General features: G+C 37.1%; 1 pseudogene; it reads left to right on the top strand.

The window, feature by feature from the left end:
- Positions 1 to 11,680: 11,680 nt before the first annotated feature.
- Positions 11,681 to 13,088, top strand: part of LOC121249420 — a 5,871-nt pseudogene continuing 4,463 nt past the window's right edge.

Below are 13,088 nucleotides of genomic sequence, written 5' to 3'. Positions count from 1 at the left end.
TGCCCAAAATAACCTCTTCATACTTAAACAAACTTTTCACCCATCACATGAACATGAAAATTTATACCAAACATTCAAACATAAATTATACTCGAAAAGGAAAAACTTATATGAAGGGTACTTCATGCTAAAACACTTAAAATAGCTTTGAAAAAGTTGAGAGGAAGGTAGGCCAGAAAACCTATCTGAGAGTCTTTCTGGTTTCCTCTCCAAGTTAGGCTTCAAAAGTGATCAAATGCGAGGGGAATGGACAAGGATGGCACTTAAGCATTTGGGGGAGGGGGGGGGGGGTTGATAGGAGATGTTTGAAAGACACTTTGGGTGATGGGGTGTCACCAAAACCTTGGGTAATACCATGTGCTACTGCACATGGTTTTCAGCCAAGGAAGCTTCCAAGTGAGGGTGGTGGTGAGGTGGCTTTTGGCCTTCTCATTAACCACTATTTAGGGTTGACTTGGGCAGTGAAAGGACTTCCATGGTAGGGAGAAAACTTCCTCCACAAGCCTTGCCTTGGTGGTGCAATTTCGTGGGCCTTAACCGAATGAGCTTCCATTTGGGATTTCAATGGAGTTTGGTTGGGGTTTGAGTTTCTATCAAACCCAAATCTATTTTTTCTTAGCCTAATAAAATTGCAAAGATTTAAAAGAATAAATAAGGATATAATAACATGAATTTGAGTGGTTAATAGCTCATGTAAGTGATTTAATCAAGTAATTAAATACGAAGCTAAAACTGGATTCTATTTGGATTTGGAGGCAAACTTTTGGAATTTAGGAAAACCATTTAGGGTTTTAGTTTTGACCAAGGTTTTGGAGTTTCAATTGGATTCAAAATATTTGGAGTTTCACTTGGGTTAAAACCCTCTTTGGTTTGGCATAAATTGGATGGTTGGATAAAATAATGTTTTGCTTAGGTTGCATGATCACAAACTTGATTTTCCTTCACATTTCCATCTCATGGTTCCACTTACTGTCAAGTGTCCATACTATTTATCAAGTGTGGTTAAGATCTTGCCAAGTTTTCAAATAAAACTTTTCTAACCTAATTTGGACATTCCACACTGTGATCTTGAAAACACTGGGTTGAGTGCTACATGGCACTTAATTGGGGTCACTATTCACTCCAAAAATGGTGAAAATAACTTTGCATCATAAAATCCTAAATATTCATATGAAACTAGGACCATATTTCGTTTTGCAAAATTCAACTCCTAAGTGTCTCGAACAATTAAAAACACATTTTCTAACAATTGTTGTCCTGAAAATGAAATTCATTTTATTTTGCCATTAAATCTTAAATATTCATCTGAGACTAATGACGCAAATCGTTTCTGATTCTCACACACCTAAGTACCTCAAATAAATAAAATCACATTTCTGGCATCATAGTGTAGTAAGACTAACTATGTTGACTGACTAAAACCTGTGCAATTGGTCAAATCATGAAACCTTTTTGGAGTTTTCACAAGATTCCTAAAGTCTAAAAAATATCCTCCGTTGAATTTGTGGTAGGATGTTACATGACCTCCACCATCTTTCTACTTAGGACTTTTGGAGATAATTAGTGCAATAAAAATTTTATTGGAAAGATATGTCAGGGAACCAATAGGAAGGTGACAAGTGGCATGAAGAGGACTTGCCATCTTTGTGGGCTTGGATATGAACCCATAACATGTTGTGGATCATAGCTAGAGAGGAAATGGGCTTAAGCATGTAAAAGTATAGGATCAAACTCTTGAGGAAAAAGCCTAGAATTGGCCCAAAGTAAGGCCTAAGGTATGACCCAAAGCAATGCCCAAAAATTAGGCCCATCCAAATGGACCAAGGCCCATTAAGGAAAGCCCAAAACAAGACCCAAAAACAAGGCCTACTTAGGACGAAATTGGGGCTAAAGATTGAGCCCAACTTGGAGATCAAACTTAAGCACTTAGATCACAACACCTAAGCGTGGGAATGAAAAGCTTGACCGAAACAAGTGGTGACCTCAAATCCAACTTGGTTGACAAGTTTCTTACACTATCATGACACAAGAGCCCAAATTCTATTTGAAAACCTCTAGCCTAGAAGACAAAACCAACTCAAACCCTTCCAAACACCATTCTCGGCCGAGTAACATACTGGGCATCAAAACTTGATTTCTTTTCCTCCCATCTTCCACCAACCCTTCACCCTCTCAATTTAGAATTTAACACATGTTACCCTAAGCAAGGAAGGGGTGCCAACTCATGTCATGACCTCTTCAAATTCGTGCAATTCACTCAAAAATGCCATCAAGTGCAATCACGTGTCTCTTGAATGAAGCCATTGGTTTGAGTCATTTGAATGGAAGTTTTTGAAGAAAAACCAGCCCTAATATAGAGTCATTGATGGGAGAATCGGACTTAGCATAAAAGACCTAGGCTGCATCATTATACACATACAAAAGAAGAAAACAAAACCACCTATGGACATGCCTACAAGCTTTCTTCTATTCACATGCCATCATCTTTGTATCCAAGCAAAGATTGAAATTCCAAGGCATTCAACCATTATTACTTGACACATAACCCCTTACTTGGCCACAAGAGTTTGAAGGAAAATTGAATAGAGGATGGAAGAAGCCAAATGGCTCTTCTCGGCCAACAACACTTCACTCAACTCTCTTCCACCTGTTTCACCAACAAGCAAGTGCTCTCACCTTCATATCTTCTTTGCACAAGAAAGAAACACTTCTATTGTAATACCCGTCCTTGTGGTGGGACTTTAGAAAATTATCTTAGAAAAAAACGAGACGGGAATTACTGAACTTTTAAAACTTCTTCCTTCCCTTCCCAGGATATAAAAGATTCTACAGTTAAAGTTTAAAACTTGCATTTATAAGTCTAAGAGAGAGTTTTGCAGTAGAAATCATTAAACTAAAATATACGTTCTCTTACAAATATAAGATTCATGTATTACACAAAAGGTCTAGGCTTCCGTCACCTTTTCCTTGGGTCATGTCTGTCTTGATGCTTTGTCTTCATTTCATTCTTGGGTGGGGCACACATAAAAACAAATGGGTTGAATACTCAGTAAGTATTACTTCATACTTGTAAAAATATACTGACATAAGTTTCATTCATGCATTCTCAGTCATATACATACATTACATAGAACATTTTCCTTTCTTTAAACATTACAGGTACGGTTTTTCTTTTTAAAATGTTTTCATTCCTCAAAACAATTCCCACCTTGTACTTTCCTTCGCAAAACTAAAACCTTTCATGCATACAATTAATCTTATTGTTTTTCCTCTGACCGGCACACACTGTTATTCCTCGTGTGTTAGGGTTAATGGTCTTTTAGACCTGATTTTGCCTGTGGCCGCAGTTTGGGAATCCGTCAGTTAGGGGGTAGCACTGGGTGCATTACCAGTACTACTTACCCATTATTAAAGGTACCATCATTCATTCATTAGTCATGGCCGTTACGTAGTTTCATACGTTAAAACATTAATTTCTTTTCAGTCCTTTCCTTTGTTTTTATTCATTCATTTCCTTTTCATCAGATCATTTCATTTCATAAAACATCTTTTCTTAATCATAAAGCATAAACCTCATCATTCATTTCATGGAACATACATACAATACGTACTACATATAGCATTCATTTACTTTCATACAACTATTATTGGGTGAATAAAAAAGGGTTGCCAAAGAGGGTCATTACATACATATACTTAAATCTTAACAAAGATTCATAAAGCATATTCATTCTAAGAAATATTTATTTTCTTTCATTTCATAAAAGAACATTTTCTCATAAAAGCATTCTATAAGACACTCATTTTCATTTTCATTTTCATATCTTTAGACACCTCTAGAAGAGTATGAACATAATACTTACCTGGACTCCATGCTATGCACATTTCATCCAGTCCGTTCATGTGCGTGTTAGATGGCAACATACATGCATTCACAACTTTCCGTCATTTCCTTTTCACTTACAAGAACATTAAGCATAAAAACTTGCACAATAAAACTATCCTAACTTTTAGTCCATTCTCTCCTCATGGCTTTAACCTCCAATTGGTTCTTTACTTAGACTAGTCATTGTCCAAGTAACCTCCATTATCTATTTAATTGCATACTCCTCCATGAGATTCCTAATTGTACAAACTTACACCTCTTGGTATTTAAAATGTCCATCTCATTTCAATTACACATGTCATCATCCAATCCTTGAAGTATAACCCTTGCCATACATCTTAAGCCTAACTACGAATCTAAAATCCCGACTTCATTCTCCAACTAATAAAGTGAGCTTCCATAATTCTCTTTAATCTCCAACCATTATTCACGAGCCTACAACTTAATCCACTTCACCATAAAACCCAACTACAATCACAATACCAATTCTTAAACAATACCCTTCCCCTGTACCTAATCCAATCCACATTAACCCAAGTCCCAATTCACTTCCTCACATCCAAATGCATAACACAAGCCAACCAAGCATACCAATACAATTTACAAAACACACATGTGAGATCCACCAAACATATATAATCCAGTTACGATCAACAATTGCCATCCATATGAAATACATTCGAGATATACAAATTTGTCCATTTAGAAACCAGCATCATCATCATGCCTTTCAACTCACTACAATTCCATCGTTCAATCCTAGCACACCAAGCAATCCATCTCCATCCCAACTCTACACATTCACATCAATTGTCCCAAAATAATTCAACTAGGTAGCAAAATCCACATCAAACATAGCATGTAAATTATAAGCCACTCACATACTCACATCCAAAGCAAATGAACCCAAGATCAAACTTAAAATTTGTCCATACCATTTGTACATCTACACCACATAATTACAAAGCTTTATAAGTTACAAATTATGACTCCACAAAATCACAACCATATATCAATTCAATAATTAGTACTAATTCACCTTATCCCATTCGATTCATAGCAAATACTAACAATTTGCTGCCCATGTACATCAATCCAACAAAATATGAATATTCTACCCAACACTTGGGCTCCACACAAAACTACTACACAACCAAATAGTCCTATAAACTTTGTATTACATTAATATGCATAAAATTAATCCACCCAACCTTCACAAATATTTTACTCAGTTATCAAGCCTTTTAGTAATACATATAACTTAACCCTTTTATCCATTTAGACAAAATATACCACAACCAACACAAAAAACACATACCAACTCCATAGCCCATTTAAGCTCCGCAGAAAACAACCTAACATAACACACATATTCCAAAACCTCCATGCTTCATTTACAACTCCATTACAATCCAACCACCTCACTTCTTCTAAGTCCATCACAACCATTATACATAGCAAGTCACAACACCATTCAACACAAACTTCACAACATAATAAACTACCGAGGGGAAGAGGTAGAAATTATACCATGCTGAGGGGCTAAAATCGTCACATGCCGTTTGCTGCTTGGTATGGTCTCTTGGTGTTAAAAGTCGCTGGCTTTGGCTATACACGGTGATGGAATCGTAGGAGGGCTGAGCTAGTGTAACAGCCAGATCGGGAGAGAGGTACATGGGCAGGCTCTGTGGTGGAAGGGTCTCAAAGCGGCTGGAAGTACGAACTCGAACTGAAGAGGGGAGAAGCATTGACAGTGACTTAAGGTTAGGAAGATGGATGTCTTGTTTTAAGATGCAGAATGGGCTAGACCAGGGGAGGCTTTGTTCTATAGGCTATTCGTTCAGGCTGGGCTAATCATCTATGGGCCCATGACTACTTAGTTTACTTATGTTATTACCGTCTTGTTGTGGACTTGGAGCTTGTTCCAATGGGCCACTTTACTTTATGCTTTTTATTGCTTAAATTCTTGCTTATCTCGACCCATGGCCTTTAGGGTTGTCAGAACCTAGACTATTTAAGAACTTTTACTGTAGTTGTCAGGGTATGCAGAATGATATAATGTTATTTTCATCCTTAATCCTTATATTCTTGGAGGAGCTCCCCTCGAAGAGAGCATTTTATCCTATCTTGTGTTTATTTTCCACTGGGTGTGTATAGCTAGAGTTTGGTGTTCTGACTGTGCGTGGAGTGGAGGAGGGCAGGGGCTATTTTGTGTGGCTGACTATGGCAGGGGATGGGGGTTGAGTTTGGCGGTAGCATTGTAGTGCGTGGTGGCGGCGAGGCCATGAGGTAGAGGAAGGAGAGGGATCTAGAGGCCTAGGGTTGGCTAGGGTACGGTGGTGGCATGGGGGTACGACTGAGGGTTAGCCGTTGGTGGCGGTGGCTGTGGCTAGAGGCGGTGCATGACAACAGTAGGAGATCAAGTGAGATCTGAGAGGGAGAGGACTGGGTGCACGAAGGTGGGTTGGGGGTCACTAGATGGAGGTGATCTACGAGGCTCGGTGGTGGATGGTTGGTCATGATGGCATGGTTAGCGGCACCGCAGGAGGAATTGACAGGGAAAAGAAAGAGGGGCTATGGGCATTTTTTTTTTTGGGGGGGGGGGGGGGAGAGAGATCCATGGTGTGGGAGGGGATCGGAGGTGGAGAGAGGTCGCCGGTGAGGTGGTGTCGTCGGCATGCGGGGGCAACGAGGAACTAGTTGTGGCGGAGGCGTACGAGAGAAGGGAGATTGGGGAGAGAGAAGGAGACGGCGTGAAGGGAGGGGAGGAGAGAGAGGGAAGAGGGAAAATGGGGGGAAAGTTAAGGGATCGTATCCCAACCCTTCGTCTAGTGGTCCCTAACCTAGATTTGAAGGTGGTAAAATAAATTCACTAGAAATTAGAAATAAAATAGAAATGCAATGAGTTAAATTAAAAGCCAACTTTGATTCTAAGAATATTAATCTTTCATCATAGAATAAAGTAATGAAGTTTACTAAACATTTTTAAGAGAAATAAAATCACCTAAATATATAGAGTTTTTAACATAAAATAAAACGATGTATATTAACTTATATTCTTAAAAAAATAAAATCATTTAAAACAAATGATTTTTTAAGACTATATTATTTTTGAGATTCCAAAAATATGAAGAGGCTTACTTTCAAAATTGAGCTTGGTCCAATAACACTAAAAATATCCCATTAAAATAATTTTTGACATTTAAAATGTTTTGAAGACTTTAAAATACTAGGCTCCTGTAACGCCCTAAACCCGGGTGGCTTGGAGAATTACTACCAGTCACTTATAAACATATTTCCCAACACAACTAAAATAAATATCCAACAAAACTTTATTATCAAAACTCAATCTCAAGTCTTCTAAATAAACACCTTGAAAACTCCACAAAGTCATTACTGCAACAGAACAAAAAAATAAACTAAGGAGTCCACAATCTCTCGGTAGTCATAACAAACCAAACTAATAACTTCACAAGTCTTACTAAACCCAAGATAAAATTAAATCTAAGAGACATTAAATCTAAAGGACATCTCATTCTTTTAACATCCTATCATCAGCTTAATCATGTCCACCAATCTAATCCCGGTCCTCAGTTGGACTCTCTACATCATCTGAAAATATTATGAAGATAGGGGTGAATTATCAACAACTCAGTAAGCAGATGACATATGCTAGCGTGCAAATATGAGCATTTACAAAGTACAATAAAACCACTTTGTTTCCAAAGTGGTTGCACTCAGAGACTGAGAAGTTGGTACCAACCCAAACAGAGCAGAGCATAACAGAACAGAGTAGAGACAGAGTCAGATACAAAATCAGTACACCATGCCAAAGGTTTTCAGATGCCATATCAAAATAAAACAGAGTACCAAAACATAATCAGATCCTTCTCACATACTGAAACAAAAGTCGGAGCATCATTTTAAATCAATGCACAATTTTTCAGATTCTCAATATCATTTTTTTTCAGATTTCAGAAACAGCATGACAAAATTTAGCTCATGTCTACACAATGCATGTCAGAACATATTTTTCCTTTTCCACACAGATTTCATGAGTAATGCAAATAAGCGACCGAAGTTGGTTTTGTTTTCCAAGTTCTCATTTCATCACAAAATATGCAAGTTTTCAGAAAGTCAACCTCAGTCTTATTAACTCGTATAAAACCTAGAATAGGAACCCCGCTTACCTGACTCTTGCAGCGTAATATCCATGTCTTGAATTCGACCTCTAAAAATCTCGTCACCTATTGATAGAAAATAAATATACACTGAGTGTTAAAAGACAATTGACACAACCTCCATCTAAATAATTAAAACCCATAATCCCAAACCATATAATAGCAAAAACAACTCACTAAAACAACCATATAATCATCTGGACAACCCGCACTTCAACCCAAAATACCATATACAAATTTTGATATTGTCCTATACGCCCACCAAAACCAACGTCAAACACAAATAATCAAAATATGAACCCCACTTCAATGGCCCCTAACTCCAAGCAATCACCAACAACTCAACCAAAACAACAATAATGTAACTCCAAATAATTTAACCTCCATTCCAACAGTCGTATAAAAACCCGAATAGTACAAAACAACCACTACTCAATCCTAAGTATCCATTTGGTTTACTGCACATCCAACCCAAAATAATCCAAAACTCCAAGACCATTCCAACACAAGGTGTTTGCTTACACACAAAAATGCCCGAGAACTCACGAACTACATATTTCAAATATTTCAATGGAGTGAAATAAACTGACTTGAAGTGAAAGTGTGTGTGCGTGCATAAGAAACCGAGAATGAGAATGCCCTACCCGCGAAAGCTAACTTCTCCAGTGATGGCTTCAATGGTTACACAGAAAACAAATTGGGGAACCCACGAAAGCGCAATACCAAAAACCACAAAGCAACAACAAATCTGCAAGTGATGAGAAAGAGAGGGTCGGCTGAGAGGGTTGTAGTTCAGGGTCTTAAATGTAGAATAAAAGAGAGGGAGAAAGATCACAAGTGGAAGAGGAAAAGCCGCGTCTGAAGAGAAGATACCAACTGCAGAAAATTGAGATACGTGAGAGAGAGAGGCACATTAATCTGCAGAAATGGAGGGATGCAACAGAGTGAGACTGATTTTGAGGGAAAACCGAATGGGAGGAGAACAAAATGGAGAAAATGCTAGGCATTACCTTCAGAGTCACGCACTGACCCAACGAAAATAAGAGAGGAAATCGGGAAGGGAAGGGAAGGGGGTTACGTGTGAGAGAGAGACGTTTGAACGAGTGAAACCCACAAACTGAAAGAGAGAAAAGAGGGAGAAAGAATCGGGGGGGAAAGAGGTTGAGGAAGAAGGGAAACTTACCCCCAAAACAGCGCCGTTTCGCACTCCTCCAAGGAAAAGGCTGGGCCTTTGCGCACGGTCCGGGCCTCACAAATATTGGGCCTTACAGCTCCATTTGCAAATCATCTGTCAATTTAAAACACAATTTCAGGATTTAAAATGCAAAGGCAAGACTCATGACCAATTGAGAGAAAAATAGTGGTTGGTCACATCTGCACCTACTAAGTCCTTAGAACTGAACTAGCTATGAGAAACAAGTGGTTTTAGGCAATGGTTTTGAAAGTGAAAGGAATCCGATCATGACTTAGCTATTCTAATGGGATCTTGTTCAAACTTCAGAAAACTTACACCCCGATGCCCTACACAGTTAGTATGCCTTCATCCTTATGTAGAATAAATTTCCCTAGTTGCATAAAAGAAAACAAAAGAGAGTATCATCATAACTCCCTAGCCAATTACACCATGATGAACCTATGTGTGATTTTTAGGATGAACCATGTTATACTTTGCTTCTTGTATGTTTTTCTTCTTCTTATGAATCCTATAAATAGCACCCTTCATCCACCACTTTGATCCATGCCACATTCAAGAGTATTTGAGCTTTGTGTGAAAGAATATCCATAAACACAAAGTAGTAGAGAAACTGAGCACCCTTGCAAGAGAATTGGTTGTGAGTACCCCAAAGCTCCGAATTTGGTAAGTGATTCTGCTATGAATTTTTGTTAGAGGATATATTAACATATTAAGTCTTTGTTCATGTCATAAAATTGAGTTTTGATTAGAGTTTTAGTATTGATAAAGCGATTGGAAGTATACTTTGTTCATATTTGATGTTTGATGGAATAAGCTTGTGTTAATCTTGGAATATGATCATGACATGCATAGATATGAAGTGATAAACTTATATAAGTTCTTGTAATGATAGTTAAGAATTGATATTTAAGGAAAGATCACATGCCATGTTAGTTTTTAAATTGATATCTTAGGTTGATGATCAAGCATGTTTCGGCTTCTACAAGATTAAGAGTTTGATTGTGATATTTTGAATAAGTTTCCAATAATATGTCTTGAAAGCATTTAGAAGTATCATATCATCATAATGAGAAGGTTATACACGATTTTAAGGATTTCAAGTGTTATACGCCAAAGAGAAGTTAGATACATCACTATTGAGTACTCAGTTTTAGGAATGTATGGTACTTTGGTGTTATCCATCATGTAGAAGTTAGTATACTCAATTGTGAATTGAATCTAAGTCACTAGCATGATAACTAGATATAATTTGATGAATAGTTGGGTGTTCACTTTTGGATTTTACAAGGACATTTAGAACATGAGCTTAAAACCAAATATAGTGAAAAGTTGGCAATATACTTGTCACGGGTTAATTGATCTCTCATAGTTAAGATTTGATTCATGTGATGCTAGAGCTTCAAATAGATTTGGATAAATGGGATATAAGGAGTTTATGAAGTATGATGAAGTTTTAGGATAAAAAATGCAAATAGGGAAAGTGTAGGCTCATATATATGCAACTTTGGGTAATATGTGTACAAATGTGTGCATATGAGTTTATGTATAACCAAACTTTGTAATTTTTAACTTCGAATATATCTCTTGTCTTAGCCACACCAACCTTAAAACTCGAGAAATTTGTAAATTGATCTCTAACGCTGGTGGGTGCATATGTTATTGGATCATGTTACGATCAATGCAATGAAAGTTATATCTGTATAGCTTTGATGACGTAGGCTCAAGTGCGTTACAGTAACCAGCAGGTACTTATGGTGCAAATGAGGAGTCGTGATGATACCATATGTTAGGAATGATGCTAAGGAATGACTATTTTGAGAAAATGTTCTCTGTAAAAAAATATGCAACAAAGTTTTCTGAAATATGTTGAGGAATCTAGATGGAAGACAAATATGGTTCTTTTTATGCATTCATCTCATGTTTATTATTTGTCATGTTTATATTCTCTTTGTGCATGTTGGTTGTTAACTTACTGGGATTTCAAGGAATCTCACTATGGTAGTCTAAACTAACATTCCTCTCTACAATGGCAAAGCTATGATAGGACCAGAAGATGGTGAATTCAAACCCTTGGCTGAGGATAATTAAGGAGAAACAAACCAAGACCATAAATTGGAGTTATTCGTGATGTTCCTGGAAATGGTCCTATTAGCCATTCAATGCATCTGAGAGATGCTTTGAAAATTGTTTTTTGAAATCCCATATCAATCAAGTCTGTAATAAGGACAAATAATCTCGATAAAAAAGTTGGAACTGTTGCCATACATATGGACATCTAAGTAACACATTATGAATGCTTAATTAAGCTTTAGGATACCTAGTTTCATTCTAGTGCAAAATTTTTACAAGTTACCCTTTTTGCTGCGATTTAATGCATACTAGTAGAAGTATGCAAGGTTGCATAGCATGTAATCTATCATGAACGGAGGTATGTAATCTCGTGTTACATGTCTTAACACTCCAAGTTTATGTTTCATCCCAAGCGGAGGTTGGGATGTCACGTGCCGTCCATTAGGCGATGAACAAACTATTTGAGTTGTATGTAAGTCTACATTAATACCAATAAGGAATGGCAATAATCATTTCTAAATATTTTATTCTGTGATTCTATCTATACCCATCACATGCACTTCCATCTGGATGAGGCATGCTTAACCCTATCAAACCCTAGGTGCTAACCCTCTGGCTATCATCCTTGGCACCAGAACCTCACCAGGATCTTTATAGGAGGGTTGAGGCCCAACACCCAGAATTATGTATGTGAGCTTTTTACTTAGAATGCGTGTTTATGCATTAATCCACTAAGATTGTTTGCTGGATTGTTGAGATACTTGAAGTTGGATCATTTCATCAAACTTATTTCCAGTCATTTGTCTAACATATATGCTTGCTCGAAGTTGATCGATTAATATACTATTTTCTTTTTCATTCTCTAACAATTCATATGACTTTTATAACATGCATATTGCTAATTGTTTTCCTAGCAGAATTAGGATTTAACATACTAGTTTAGGTTAGTAGTTTGTGCCTAACTTAAACATAAAAGGGTATGTATGGATTTTCATGAAAACGACATTACCTATAGATCTATTTCATCTTTCTTACAGTTAGACTAAATACCCATGAATAAAATAAACTAATTATGTATTTTTTGTCTACTTTCAAAAGCCAGTCAAGAACTCATCATAAATAAATTAACTTACCTTCCAAACTACATTAGGTGGAATTGGGTGTAACCCTAGGCATGCTCTAGGTATTTCCTTGTTGAATGTTATAACAAGTGCAAGACTAAATTACTGTCTTATATTAGTTAAGGAGTATGATAGATTTGAATAAAACTAGATAGAATTGGGAAAATCACCATGCTTGAGTAATTTCATTGGGGTAAATAGAAAATATTACGATTTCGGTTGGGCGTATTGTCAATGCTCAGGCTTTGAATCTCAATGCCTGAAAAAATTGTAATAACCCGGGCTTATCAAAGTCTTTGTCTGTATTTCGTTGCCAGTTTATGTTTAATTTTGGGCCACACAAGAGGTATATAGTTGATGAGAATGCAAAGTGTCATATTTTTCTCCCTTAATGTTTAGTCTTCTATACTTATTTGGTGCCTAAATGTACTCATTCTTATATTTTTATTTAGGAAGCAAATGGAGTCGATTAATGCAAAACGAAGTTAATTGGGCGGTTCGGGATAGTTTTGACACTGATTCGTAATCTGGGCATAACTCTCTCATCCAAGCTTCGATTGAGATGATTCAAGATGATATGGAACCCCAAGACAAGATCTACAACTTTTATGTTTCTAGTTTTGAAAGATACTGGC

The sequence above is a fragment of the Juglans microcarpa x Juglans regia genome, chromosome 2D (genome assembly GCF_004785595.1).
Source record: "Juglans microcarpa x Juglans regia isolate MS1-56 chromosome 2D, Jm3101_v1.0, whole genome shotgun sequence".
In the NCBI taxonomy this organism is placed as follows: domain Eukaryota; kingdom Viridiplantae; phylum Streptophyta; class Magnoliopsida; order Fagales; family Juglandaceae; genus Juglans; species Juglans microcarpa x Juglans regia.
This window is presented reverse-complemented; position numbering and strand designations above follow the sequence as displayed.